We start from the raw sequence: 14,819 nt of genomic DNA, 5'->3' as shown, positions 1-14,819 counted from the left end.
GTTTTGTTTGTCCTGCTACCTAATCTGATCGACAATTTGCCTGCAGTGGGAAATATGAAGTCTAATACAATATGGGAAGCTGCCTTAGGCAGACAGGTCTAAATAGAGAGCATACTTGGTAATATTTCAGAAGTATAATATAATTAACATAATTAGCAGGGGGTTAATTGTGGTTTATTTGTTTGCTTTAGTGATTCTCAGAAGAAAGAATTTTGGCATGATAAAGAGTTAATGTGATTTTGAGTTTCAGAATGAAAAGATGAAATGGATACAATTATACTGCTATAAATAGCCTAGAGATCTTGAGACCAGCAATTATTTCCAGTGTGTCTTGCTTCTGCCTCAAACATGAACCCAGTTTAGGTCCATAAGCACCTATTACCATAGGCTGACTTTTCATAGGCCTAAGTTGCTGGGCTGATAGTTTCAGATCATTATCTAGAGGTCAGATATCCAGAGTTGGTAGCCAAACTCAAGACAGTGGGTCCAAAATGGAATTTCTATTAGCAATGTCACCTGTGAAGGCTAACTGGGTAATTACATGAAAAAGGGCAGAGAGAGGCATAATTCTTACATGTCATGGTGGTGATATGTATCATGCTTGGGACATGATGTTGCACCTTTGTTGCCTGTAGTAGACTTATTTGGTGCAGAAATAATTCCATTTTCAGAGTGAACAATTTACTATTTAAATCATCATTAAAATGAAGGTGAAAAATATTTGTAAGACCCACACCAGGTGCAAGTTTAAGGTAGCTGAACTTCCCACTAATCGAGCCAAGGAGGAAATATGGATACTTAACCAAACCACACCTACAGACCCTGAACTAGTCTCTCCAATGCTATGAAAACGCTAGAAATAGTAAACATAATGAGATTGGACTCCTTTGTGTTCAACAGTCTGCAAAATGATGAAGGATAAAGGCTGTGTGCAGAGGATGGGCCATTAGTTATTCAACTAAAGAGAGAAAAAGGCCGGCTGCTAATGAATGTAAACAGATGTCGGGGAAAGAAGTACATGAACTACCATTGAGAGACAGAGTAACAGGTACTATGGCAGCACATAACGAACTCACCATGCCTTGGCTTAAGCTGTCTGAAATGCTAACTTGGAAAACAGACTTTATTTTCCATAGAGCTGTAGAGGCAGACAGAATTTTTATGAACCAAGCAAGCAGGCAGATAAATATATAGCTCAGTAAGTCTAGAGGGAATTGTAAAGCAGTTTCTGTGGTGGTGATAAATAGAAGAGATGGGGTTATTACTTTTGACAGGTCTGAGATTGGAGAGCCAGAATCAGGATTTTTAAACTGATCCATGTGTATCAGAAACTATTCCATCTCCTGGCAGAATGGACTTTTCCACCGGTATATAACTGTAGGCTAATGAGGGAAAGGTGAGACAATGAAAAATGCAACTGCAGCTGTCTTTGGCATCAAAATGGTGATCCTTTAATGGCTTCAAAGGGATGGATATGATCTGAATTTTATATTCAGTTGAAGACTGCTGGTCGGGTATCTCCATTTAATAAATATGTTAAATATCAGTACTCAGTCTGATGAGGGAAAGCTTCCTTCTATGATGCGAAGCAATTATTGTTTTAATGTGTGTGGCAGGCTTTGATACAATAATTTATTTGTGATACCACCATTCATACTAATAATAGCTGTAACAAAGAAGCAGCTAGTTACTTCAGTAACAGCTAAGAAATGTATATAGATAAGGCGCATAAGTCCAGGGGTTTTTGGGTTTTTTGTTTGTCTTTTTTTAAGACAAAACCAGGCAGCGCACAGCAGGTGAGATTTCTGGATCACTAGAATAATTTATTTTGCCTGCTTGCAGAAATTGCTGTCCCCACAGCTCTGCTGGCAATTGTTACCAAACATTAAAAGGGTTTACATTTGATCACAGCTCTGTCCAATGGCTCAAGATACTTTGAATGTATGTCTACAATGCAGCCTTCAGTGTAGCGTAGAATTACCCAACCTGTCACTGAATGTCCTCAGGCAGGTATTGGAAGCAGTCTAGTTACAGCAGTATGGGGCTCTGCATGGGCTAATTTGCCTTGTTTCACAGCACTGTTTTGAAGTAGCATAACAAGGGGGGAGGAGAGGATGACCACAAAAAATAGAAGCAGCTGTACTGCAAGCCCTGTTGCATTCACATTGCTGGGAGCACAGCCAGTAGCACTGCTCTGTGCATGGCTGTGCCCAGGGTGCTCAGGCAGTCAGTTATACCTCTGTTTGGACATGCCCCAATTGAACCCCACAGCTACCCTCTCTCTCTCTCTCTGTGTCTCAGTACAATAGGGATGCCATTAGGACTTGCAGTAAAGGCAAAATCTGGCTGCTGCTGAACAGTACTGAGGTTCATTAGTACACAAAGCAAGGCTGCTCCTACTCCAGTTGTTCTGATAATTGTGTCAGTTGCCGTGCCTGTATGTTGTGAAAAAGGTAGGCAAAGGAGACCAAGATGCAGCGTATTTTCCTTTTAAAAAGGTCAGCTGTCGTGTTTTGTTTTCACTCGCTGGTAAAAATCCAGCCATTCCTGGGAGCAGTTTTGACCTGGAATCACAATTTGGATTTAAATGAATGAATACTGAATAATGTGAACCAGTAAGGTTACATATCAAGTCTGGTGTGGGCATATTCTTGTTCAAATGGTGCATGGCAGGACTTCAGTGCTCAAGGGGTCATTGGAGTGGGTAATGATTTGGAATACTGAAGGCAGAGGTGGGGAGGATGTGTGTGGGTAGGGAGGTGACTGCCAATGTTAAAGGGAGTGGTGGAAGAGAATTTACCTCCAGCCTATGTAGGGTATCAGCAGCATGACGCAGGGCAGGGAAGGAGATGTGCTAGGCCAAGTTGCTTGCCACTTATCCCTTGTGCCACTGACTGGATTCAGTCACTTTGAGGACTGGATCTGGCCTGGAAGCTATAGCACCATTGGGTTATCTTTTATAAGACTTTGGGGTAGGGGGTCCTCTTTTTTGTTCTGTGTTTATACAGCCCCTAGCACAATGGGGTCATGGACAATGACTGGGGTTCTTTTGTGCTACATAAATACAAATAACTAACCAGGCTTTATCCTCTACTTGATGCCAATTCTCTCCTTGCATTTTTTGCAATATCAAGTGATGGTGTTTGAATGAATCATCCGATCAGTTCCAACACTGCAAGGAATGCTCAAGACCTCAGCTAACAGAAACTTATTGAGGGTGGGGAAAATCAGGAAGACAGAAAAATGCAGGACCCAAGGAACTCTAGCAATCTAATTAGCACAGTAAGTTTCAGGCCCCTCTTCTATTGTTTGTAGAGGCAATAACAGCATGATAGCTCTGATTAGCACCTTCCAGCATAAGAATACCCCATCTCCTCTCTGCCCAGCCTCTCAGCAGAGTTTAATTGATTAACTGTCTGAATGATTTAACTTCCAGACAGAAAGAAAAGCATAATGAGGGAGGGAAATGGGTGTAGGGGAAGGGGGAACTGGCATGATGGAGAAGGGGGAAATGGGAGAGTCCTTCACATGGAGAGTAATGGTGGTATCACCACTGACGCCTCCAGAAAATTCTCCATATCACATGGGAAGATTGACACACAAATGTCAACATCCTCGCTGAAGCTAATATTAACAGCATTGAGTCAGTGATCCTCAAGCAAAAATTTGCCAGACTGAACATTGTATGCAGATGCTTGATTCTCGATTTCCAAAACAAGTGCTCTACTCCCAGTTTAATAATAGCCTGAGATCTCACGGTGGCCAGAGGAAATGCTACAAGGAAACACTGAAGACCTGTATGTCAGGAAAATGGATGTTGACATCAAGAGCTGGGAGAAGGTGGTGCCAACTGCCTCTAATGGCACCACAACCTCAGCTAAGCAGCAGCCCATTTCGAGGTAAAGTGTCTTGCCCTTGAAATGGAGAAGAGAGAGCAGAGGAAGGGAAAGGAGAGGAATCCCAGCCTGCAGCCTACTCTCCCCTGCAGAAAGACCTGCAACTTAAAATCATAGACAATTAGGGTTGGAAGGGACCTCAAAGTCATCTAGCCCAGCCCCTTGCTCAAAGCAAGGCCCTTGCCAATTAGATCATTCCATCCCCAACTAGATAATTTCTGCAACTAGATCTGTGGCTGAAGGACTGGACTCCTAAGTCACTTCAAGACCCGTCAATAAGCTGTGGTAGAGATCGTCCTTGAATCAAGGAATTTCTGATGACAAATGGCAATGGGGATGGGAAATGCACAGACCCCTAACATGAGGGAGGGTTTGGCAATTCGGGTAGCAGAGAGCCCCTGCAATAGAAGGAGATGAGAGGATGACCCGCAGGGGCTTATCAAAGGATATAAGGATCCCCTGCTGTATGCCTTCAGCCTACAGCAGCACAGAGTGTATGCCTCCTCTGTAGTGATCACAATTAATTATTAATAATGCACCTTTTTTCCTAGCCTGAGCCAAAGGCTTAATAGAATATAAAAGAGCTCCCTGGGCAAGTCATGCAGTTCTTAGCTAGCAAAACCATTCAATGGCATGCTTTTAGAGTGTTATGAGAATAGGGGATTATGAAACTCTGATTTTTCTAAAGGGACAATTCCTTGCCATTTTCTGTCACAAACATTTTTATCCTGTGCTCAGCTTCGAGTATTTTGAGTTATTGGGGTTTTTTTTTCACATTGTGTTTCTCTCCTTCCCCAATTTTTCCCTTTTTTTCCAATTGGGAAAATGGAAAAATAGGGAAGGATTTAGGGGGAGGGGAGGAGGGTGCAAGCTCTGGTCTCCTCAAAGCCATCTATTTTGACTAAAGTGCCAGGGTGGGAGCAGAAATGAGGGGATGGAGCTTATTTCTCACCAGTGATCCTGGGCTGAGCAGGGAGGCAAGGTTTGAGTTCTCAGAGCCTTGGTACAGGGAGCCTGGACCTTGTTTTCTCTTTCTGTCTTGTCTTAATCTGAAAAATTAAGATGTCTGGTTTTCCTGATATTCAGGTCTCCGAGTGAACACAAATCTGTTCATTGAGATCATAGGCTACTTCAGTTCATTTAAGACATCAAGTCACCTTGTCTATCCCTATGTATAAATTAGAATGCTGCCTACCCTTTCCTGGAAGATTAAAAATACGTCTTCTTTAGCTGCCATGACAATATTCTTTCTGTTTCCCTTGCATATTTTTTACTGGTACCTGAATGCAGGTCTTCAGTTCCTCACAGTAACATTTCACACCATTGTCATACAGATTTTTGCACTATATGTGATGTGAAGTGGTAGAGAACCAGGCCTAGTGGCCTATTACAGAGGTGTTTCTTCTTGTTTTGGTCTGAATATGGAGTTTAATCCCAGTCTCACTGATGTTAGTGGCAAAGTTTCCAGTGACTTCATGTGAATGAGGACTGTTGCTGTTTACAGCAAGGCATGATGTACCACTTCATCATTCCCACTGGGAAGTGTCATCCTCATTTCATACATGGGGAAACTGGGGTGCCAAAGTTAAGAGGCTAACTCAAAATTGCACAGGAAATCTTTAGTAGAGCTAAAAATACGTGGCTCTCCTGACTCCCAATTCACAACCTGAATATACAGAAAGACTATCCTTTCTCTCTCTATCCATTCCTTCCTTTCCTTTTAGGTGGTCCTTGGGGTTTTTTTTGTTTGTTTGGGGTTTTTTTACAGTTATAAAAGGATATATTTTCCCCCACTTCAGTTCCCCAAAACATAAGTGGTAGGTCACCACTTGCATAGCACTGCCGGGACAGGTGTAAATAGGTTGCATCTCTAAGCTTGCCCAGATTAGAGATTTTTGTACTGATGGAATTGTTGATGCATGTCAGGGATGTCCAGATGGTGACCTGCAGGCTGCATATGGATCACGAGGGGTAACGTGACCCCTGGGCTCCCACATGTGCACCACTGTCCCTTGCTCTGGCTGCAGCAGCAGTTGGAGTCTTGGGGCTTTTCCTCCCTGCCCTGGCTTCCACTGCCTGACCCAGCCCCAGGGCCAGGGCAGGGTAGCACAGCCCATGGTGCCACATGACTTGCATCTCAGAGAGCTCAGGTGAGGCAGGGAGCTATGTCGCATGAGGGTGTTGGGTGTGAATGCCTGCTCCCACACATGCTCTGCAGAGGGATCGTGTGATGAGAGTGCCTACCCATGTGTGTGCATGGCATCCAGTGTGGGGGCCCCCAGATTGTGTGGTCCCTGCTGGTGTGGCCTGTGTGGCATGCAGCCCCCAGCCACTCTTTAAGGTGGACAGTCCTGAGGTAGGTGAATATATGTCAATCCTAATTGCAGACATGAGGCTCTAGTGTAAAAAATGACTTGCAGCATACCCTTATTGTAGACCAGGGTAAGCTTTCCCCAGTACGAGGGTGCAGCTACAGTAGTTTTTTTACCACGTCAGTTTGCACATTAGGGAAAACCTCATGAAGAATATGCAGCTAATAGATTTTCAAATGCTAAGGCAAACTCTGGGGGACCTTGGGTTTACCTTAACCTACTTTCTCTGATGAAAGATATAACCACCTTGACCTCAGTAGGATCTTACCAAATGTTAGCTAACATATGCTAAGAACACAGCTTCTTTTTTTCTTTTTCTTTTTTTTTTTCCCTTCTGGTGAAGACGAGGCCTGGATCACTCTTCATGCTGTGCAGTGCATCTACACGTGCATTTACAATGATGTAGACACATTGAGACAAAGATCTGACCTTGAGTATCCTTGATTCAGCAATACATACAGGAAAGCTTTTGTAAGGGGTAGTTGTGAGTCCTTGAAGAGTGTGGAAAGAGAAGGTAATGAGCACCCTTAAGAGAAACTCTTAATGTCATTGTCCAGTTAAGTAGGAGCTGCACGTTATAAAACTGAGAAGTTTTTTTTGCCTCTCCTAGTGTACTCCCCAAGACATCTTGTACATTTTTATGAAGACGGAATGCTCTCTTGCTCTTTGTATTCCGTCTTCTTAAAATGTTCGATCCCCTCAACCTCTCTGCTTTTTGTGCTTTGACGGGATTTACCACTGAGCAGTTACCATAGAAACCAGGACCTGGCTGTTCTAGTAATGAAAAATCTGCAGAGAGCAAATAAACAAAAGTAGCACATCCAGGAATGTATGATTTGGATGGGGGGAAAAAACTGTGCATTGCATCAATAATGGATGATCCAGCTTCTTAAAAGTGCAAATGAAATAGCAAATGGATATGGCTCTTAATCCCCCTGTTTTATGTTTAAATATAACCCTCTCTTCCATCTGAGGTCCTTTTAGGATTGCTGAAAGCACTGATTCCAGTGGTCTCCTTTTGTAGTAAATAGATATGGAAAGAGCTGTGAGGCAAAATATGCTGCAGGAATGAGTTGTGGAAAATGAATCAATATCTTGCCACAAAATTGTGAGGCCAGCCTTCTCCTCCAAAGCCAATGGAAGAAAGGAACAAAAATAGGAGAAACTAGAATACAAGGTGCAGGTATTCTACAAAGGAAACACTGGGTCTACTGGAAGCTCCCACCTGCTTTGAAGCTTCTTTGGGACAGCTGGGCTATCTCAGTCTCTTATCTTTTCATTTACCTTGAGACAAAGAACACTTATTGGCCACATGCATCTTTGGACAAAAAGGTCCATTTTAATGTTTTGGCAACCAAATATTAAAATCATTGTGTGGACAAGATTAGTTTCCACATGTGTTAGCTGGTTGAGGTAAACCCCAAGTTCCCCGAGGTAAATATGGGTCTCATCGTTCCCTTTAAAGCCCTGTCTGAACGTTCCTCCCCAGCCAGTTGCTCTATGCCAAAGAAATACAGGAAATGATCTTGGTAAAGGTGCTGAGTTAATTGGCATTTGACTAGGTAGCTTTGCTACTCAAATATGGGTAGCCTGGAATTAGTAGTTGGGGAATATGCAGATCTACCTTTACGAAGATGTTATCTATCAGGAGTTGATTGGCAGTCAATTAACCTGGGGTAAAACAATCCTCTGAGGGCCCAGACAAACTGAGGTCTGTCATGAAGGCTCAAGAGGGAAAAGGAAAAGAGCAATTCAAGGAAGAAGCCTCCTACATTAGCAGCTGAGCTTGGCAACAGATTTGAGAAGGTTAACTGGGACCTTGTCAAGGTTTAGCATTCTTAGGTGCCACTGGCAGTTGTGGTTATCCTAACTGAATTGGCAAACTCTCAGTGCAAGTGCAGCTGAATTTCATGTGTGCTTATAAATGCACTTAGGAGACAAGCTAATACGCTAGTGTGGTGGAGCACCTTTGGGTAGCTCACCACTTGGGGGCTCTCGTAGGCTCTGAGGGGAGCCTGCTTTGGAGAAGCAGCAGGGGAAACCTCCCCCAGGAACTATTTTAAGGGGGAAGGTGTGTGGCAGGGCACTGTTGGTGCCTGCCACTTTAAGAGTGGAGCCAAGCAGCCAGCAGGTGCTTGATTGTGGCGGCCATTTTATAGGCGGCCAGAGATCTATAAACAGGGCAGTTCACTTCTCGCAGGCCAGGCAGCATCGTTGCCTGGCTGCAAGGCTTCATGTATCATCCTGGAGGTAAGGGAGGAGGTGTAGGGGATGGTAAGGAGGCTCTTGGTCCTGGGCATGACCTAAAAACTGCATTCTGCCGGGAGTGGGTGGCCTGGTGGGGCTCTCAGTGGCACGGGAGCCCCCAGGAAATGCCAGGCCAGTTATCACCCTGGTGAAAGGTGGGTCGGGGCGCCTTAACCCTAGCCCTCACCTTTGGGTGGATCAGGTAGCATCGGAGGTAGTGGGGCCAGGCATGGCTGCGGCCACCTGAGCCCACCGTGGAGGGAAGCCCCAAGTGAGGGGGTGGCTCCATGTGGAGGGAGCAGGCCAAGGTAGGTCCTCAGATGCCTGAGGCTGTAATTTGGGCCAGAGGCCAAGTAAAGGGGGCTCCGTCCGAGAGATGGGGGCAAGTCCTGACCCCGATAAGTCCTCCATCGCTGGGAAGCCACGTGTGGGTTGAGAAGAAGAGCTAGATTAGAGCACAATGACCTGCTGCTCCAGGAGGGGAGTGAGAGTCCCCGTGAGACCCTGGAACACCAGTCATGGTGTGAGTTACCCCAGCTCCCACAACCAGGTGGGTCACCTGTTAGCAGGGCAGAAGGCAGATCCAGGAGCGAGAGTGGGGCAAGAGGCTCAGAGGCCTGACTGAGAGTACCCTCGACTGGTCAATGCTGGGGCCAGGACCAGAATGGTTAAAAGGGCCAGGGGCCACCGCGAGGGACACCCAGAGCTGAGGGCCTGGGGTTCCGACTGGCCTTGGAGGTGAGGCCAGGGCCTGTGTGGCTGAAGGCCCTGGGGGGACCACGACCAAGAGGGGAAGTAATTTCAAGGAGCTAGGCAACCCTGAATGAGGGTGAGGTAGGCCGCCTGAATGGAGGGATCATGGAGGGGTCCTGACTGGAGGATTCTGGGGCCCAGTGTGGGGCTGGTGAGGGTAACATCTGTGGATGCCATCTGTGAGGCTTACCCTGTGGTATAGGGGAGGATCGGAGCTGCAGATAGCACCCCTTGGCATCTGGGCAAGAATGGGCAGCCTCCCGCCTTAATTAACATCATAATTAATTAAGAACAAGGCATGGCAGGTGAGTCAGGTGGGTGGTATGCCCAAAGGCAAGTGGGGAAACTAGCGCTGTGGCTAGTCAGAGAGCCCACTTTTTGCCACAACTAGGACTATCCAAGGACCCAGTTCATGTTCTTCACATAGTTATATACTTGCTGCTATTAATTCTTCTTTCATTCACACTCTAAAAATGAGCCTCTTGGGCTAAAGAAGAAAAACTCTTTTACTAGGTTTATACCCCTTTTTCCCCCTCCTTCTCCTTGAGCACTTTGATTGTAGACAACTTTGTTAGAATGCTCTACAACTGTGGTGTATGGTAATGGATTACAATAAGCTGATTCTCCTGTGTAAGTTGTAGCTGTCACTTGTGGATCTTTTGGGGCAGTAAAATGCCAAGAATGGCATAGATACTAACTTCTCAACACATTTTATACTATCAAAAGGAATAAAATGTGACTTATACCCTATACCACTCCAAAATCATGCAATATTAATATTTAATATTGTGATACCTAGGCTTGAGAATTCAGCAACTATGAGGATAATTGCTTTAATGAATAGCTTTTAGTGGCACAACCTACTAAACATGGTTTGCTACAGCTGATCTGCAGCTGTAATAGACACCTGCCAATCATGAAGGCTCATCTTCTGAGATGGCATTCACTTGATAAAAAGAGCAGTTCACAAACATTTATTAATTGCCTGAAAGAGTCTGCATCCTGTATCTCCAACATGGCACTGCTTTGCAATTCAACTGCATTAGGGTGCGAGGCTATTAATGGGGCCCTGTGCACATACAGGTGGATGCCCAGAAGGATTGGACTGTAGGATCTATGCCTTCAATGAAAGCAGATTTTTGCCAGTGCTTCAACAGAAGGAGAGATTGCAGGGGCAGGAGTTAGCCCAGAGTCACTCTGACTTTGGGTGTCTTGTATGTGTATCTTTTTGCAGAATTGAGCCAAGATTTTTTTTTCTTTCAAATGACAGAAAACATCCTCTCAGACATTTTTCTATTTTATTAGAGAAATGCATGGTTTCAGCAGTTCTGCATCCAGCATGGAACCCCAGCAAAAACTACTGAATTGCATCACAAGAGTAAAAGTAGAACTATATGGCATTTTACACATAGCGGGGAGGCGGAGGGGAGTGTCATCCATAGCGTCCCTGCATTTCAAAATGATGCGGAGGGAGGCTGCTCTATCTAAAGCTCATGGAACAAGCTTTAGTTAAAGCGCCCCTGCTGCCATTTTGAAGCATGGGATGCTGATAGGCCGGCTAAAGCTTGGTAATTACCACGCTCCCCTAGACTCGATTAATCAACTCTGCTCCAGCATGTTGCAATTACAGCAAGTCAAAGCAGCCTTCCAGCTCATGTATGTACACTCATAGTGATGAAAAGGCAAATGTGTCAGTTGCCAGCAACACATCTGTAAGGGCTAGAAGCCAGTGGTACAGTCCAAGTCAAACCTCTTAGCTCCTTTGCTTTTCTCTATTCTGCTGTGTTGTTCTGTTTTACTTCATTCAGGTTCTTCTACAGTGCTGGGCTCTGTATGATCCAGGCACCTTCTGCCTGTGCATTAAACAAGGTGACTGACCTGCTAGATCAGCAATTCCCAACCCCAGGTCACAACCCAAATGAGGGTTGTGGGGGCGATGTCAGCGGCGCTGCACAGAAAAGATGAGCCATGCTGTGTGCCTCTGCCACCGCACTCAGCTCTCAGCAGCAGGACACAGGGGGGAAAAAAAGGGTTGGGAACTGTGCTAGAGCCGTATTGTTTTATATTTACAATGTGCCAGCTCCCTACTTGCTTCAACGTGAATGGGTGTATCTTTCCCTTGATGAATGCAAGGAGAGAGATTTTCAAGGGCCATAGGCACTTAAGTCCTCTTTCGAAAGTGACTTAGATGCCAGTGAGCTCATATCTCACTGAAAATCAAAGCAATAGGATCTCTGAGGTGAACATAAGAGTACTAGAGATGCCATATGACAGTAGAGGGCAATCATTTTTGGCAGGCATGCCACAAATTAGCCCTGTACCATCCCCAAGTACCACTCCCCTTCCCCTGCCCATGCTGCTGCTCTGCTTCTGTTCTCTGCCCTATCTGTCTCTGTTCTGCCTGTCTCCTCTGCCATCTGACATGTACCACACACAGGCCTCTTGTTCAGGTTGGCCACTGCTGCCATAGTGGGTCAGCCCACAGGTCCATCTGACCTGGTACCCTATCTCCTCACAGTTGCAGAGAGTGGATGCTAAGCGAGAGAATATATTAGCAGGGTCTATCCAGCCTGATCCATCCCCAGTCAATCTCTTCCTACAGTGTCCAACATCCAGAGACCTAATAAATCCAAATTTTTCAGGTGTTCAAGGCTTTGGAAAATTGGATTTAGACTTTGTCTGCAAAAGGGTAAACTGATCAGCACAGCCAGTCTGGTATGATTTGGCTATTATGGCACAGTTCCCTTCATAGAGCTGTATTCTAGAATTATTGCTCTGCCTTCAAAGTGAGGTAAATTCACTTTTATCCTGGAATAAATTTTGTTAGAAGTTATTGATTCCTGAATAACTGTGCCAATCAATTTTCCTGGGTAGGCAAGCGGTGATTGCAGGGGATGGCTTGAAGGTTTTTTTGCTCCAGCTTCCCTGCTTCCACAACGTTCACCCAGCAGCCATTGACTTAATGACGTCTGGCACACTATCCCTCTGGGCTAGGGACAGACATTACACATACGCCAGTTTAAGTGATTAGAAACTGGTTTAAACCTGTAATGGAACAGATGTTCAGTGCACATAAATGAGTTTGAAAATGGCTGAAACCAGTTTGAGATAAACCTAGTTGAATGTAGTATCAGGCTTAACTGATTTGGGTCAAACTGGTTTATACAATGTCTGTCCTACATCACTTCCTGGTTTAACTTAAACCAGAGTCCCCCAGCATCCCAGATGCTTTGCAGCTCTGGGTGAGGCTCTGCTTTCTGTCCCAGAGCAGAGCTGGCCCCACCCCTCTTCCTGGCTGGAGCTCCAGCAGGCACAGCAGGGTCTGGCTGCCTCCCCCTACCTCCCCCACCGCCATTCCCTGCTCAACCAGGGATTCCCCCTCTCCCACAGCATGGAATGTAGCCAGCCTGTGGTATGCTAGCTAAGGCTGAGGGGTGTCTGTATAAGGTAGACAGGAAAAAGGCAGACAGGATAGTGTCCACTTAGGGCTTTGTGGAGGTGATCAACAGGTCAGCTGATAATGTCCCTCTGTTCCTCCCTTGGGAAAAGTTGTTTCAGAAGAGCTTGAACTAATGAGAGAGGCTTTTGTTTGGGGTGCTAAATGCTCTGTTACTCCCTGTGTAACTCTCTGCTGTGTAACTCCCTTGCTGGTCAGGAACAGTGAGGAGGGAAGGGGAAGCCCTCCCTAATCGGCGCCATCTGCCCAGGCCTGGCTATGGCCCCTCTCCCCCTCAGCTCAGCCCTATAGAAGGGAAGGGAGGGCTGCTCTAGTGTCCTCTGGCTTCTAGCCTGATCCACTGCAGGTATGCGCCTGCATTTCTTCAGTCCAGAGGGGATGTCTTTGCAGTTACAAACCAGTTCCGCCTAGCCAGATTAGATTAACCTGCAAAGATTTAATCAATTCAGGCTCAGGCTTTTTGAATGTTGGTCCCTAGCTCTGGTGGGACTGAGTGCTAACTACTGCCCTCAAATGTAAAAGTCAAACTCTGCCGATCAGAACAAGACCAAGGGAGATTCCTAAAGTACCCATGTGTCTTTAAACTTTACAAGTGTTTCCAATTTAGAACTCAAAAATCTGTCAACCCCTTTCCCCCCCCCCAAACAACTATGTAGTTATACGTCAGGTCTAAAAAGAAGTAGAGCACAAAGACTGAAGGGAAGCTTAGTCCTGCTTAATCTCTTCACAGGCTCAAGCCAATATGTACTGCATGTCATTATGCAGACACTTTAAATTTATTTCTGACATACCAGAAAAATGGCCTCCACTATCTAACTGGAACATCTATTTCGTGTATTGACTGAGGGAGCTTTTGAAGGCACCACAGCAAAAATGATGGATTGTTATTTAGAAAAACTATAAGCAAGCCCTGGGCCTGCAGACGGAGAGGACTATCATTGATTTGAAGCAGTCAAAAAAGAGGATAATCAATTTTTTTATGCCTAACGTAATACTTTTAGCAGAAAAACAGATGGTAAAGGATATGTTTAAAAACTCAGGCTTTAGTTCACCAAAACAAACACAAAGTTGGTCATCTAATTGGTTTCTTACTTCTGAGAGTTGCTAGTTCAGCTGGGTTTGTTTTGAGATGACTAAAAAAATTGAAAAGAGTTTGCAGAAAGACAAATATCCTTAGCATTAACATTGCATAAAGGAAAAGAATCATATGTATTTTGCCTCATGCACAAAGCTTTCATAACGGTTTAATTGTTCCTCTGACAAAATGAGAAGGTTTGATTTGGGGGGGGGGGGGGGGGGGTTCTTTCCAAAGAGTTGAAGATTAGGAACCCCCACTGATTTCAGCTGATAGTTCTGCAAAATCAGGCACTTCTATTACAACAAGAAAAAAAATAGATTGTTTTAACTGGTGGAAGATCAGTATGTTTTCTCTTGGTCTCCATACAGGTTGTGGCTCTCACAGGGGACAAAGACAATTGAACTTCATTGCACTGTAACAAACTTTAGTCCTGTTAAACTTGAGCAAACCAAATTCATCATGAGTGTCTAATTCTGATCTGACTCTCATGGGCATCCTGGAGTAATAATTTACCGACATCAGTGGTTCTCAACCTCTTTAGACTCTAGGCACTCCTTGGGAAATGCCAACTTTTAGCTTTTATTTGTTTTTTGTTTTTTTACTACAAAAGAACAATAAAGTAATTCTTCTGTTACAGAGAACTCAGAAATACCACAACATGTTGGAATATTTTTGATATTATGGATTCCTATTTCAAACTTCTGGGTTTATCTTGTGAATCAGGTGTAGATATTTGCACACCTTATAATGCTAACATCGGCAGAAGACGGAGTAGGGTGGCACCTCAGTCAGAAAGACATAAGCTTTTGCAGGTGACAGACTACTTGATTAGATACTATGTATGGACCTTGTAGAGAGCAGGCTACTTAATAGAAAGGAATAAAGTAATTTAAATACAAAGGACAGGAAGGGATGGGGGGAGAGGGCACTGCTAAGAGAAGTGAAAACTTGTTGAAGAGATCAAAAGGGGGGAAAAAACAAAAAGGGGAGCCCGCTGAGGGACATCAGGGTTATAA

This window comes from Alligator mississippiensis, chromosome 3, assembly GCF_030867095.1.
Source record: "Alligator mississippiensis isolate rAllMis1 chromosome 3, rAllMis1, whole genome shotgun sequence".
NCBI classification, from domain to species: Eukaryota; Metazoa; Chordata; order Crocodylia; family Alligatoridae; genus Alligator; species Alligator mississippiensis.
The sequence above is the reverse complement of the archived record's forward strand: the minus strand, read 5'-3'. Positions refer to the sequence as shown.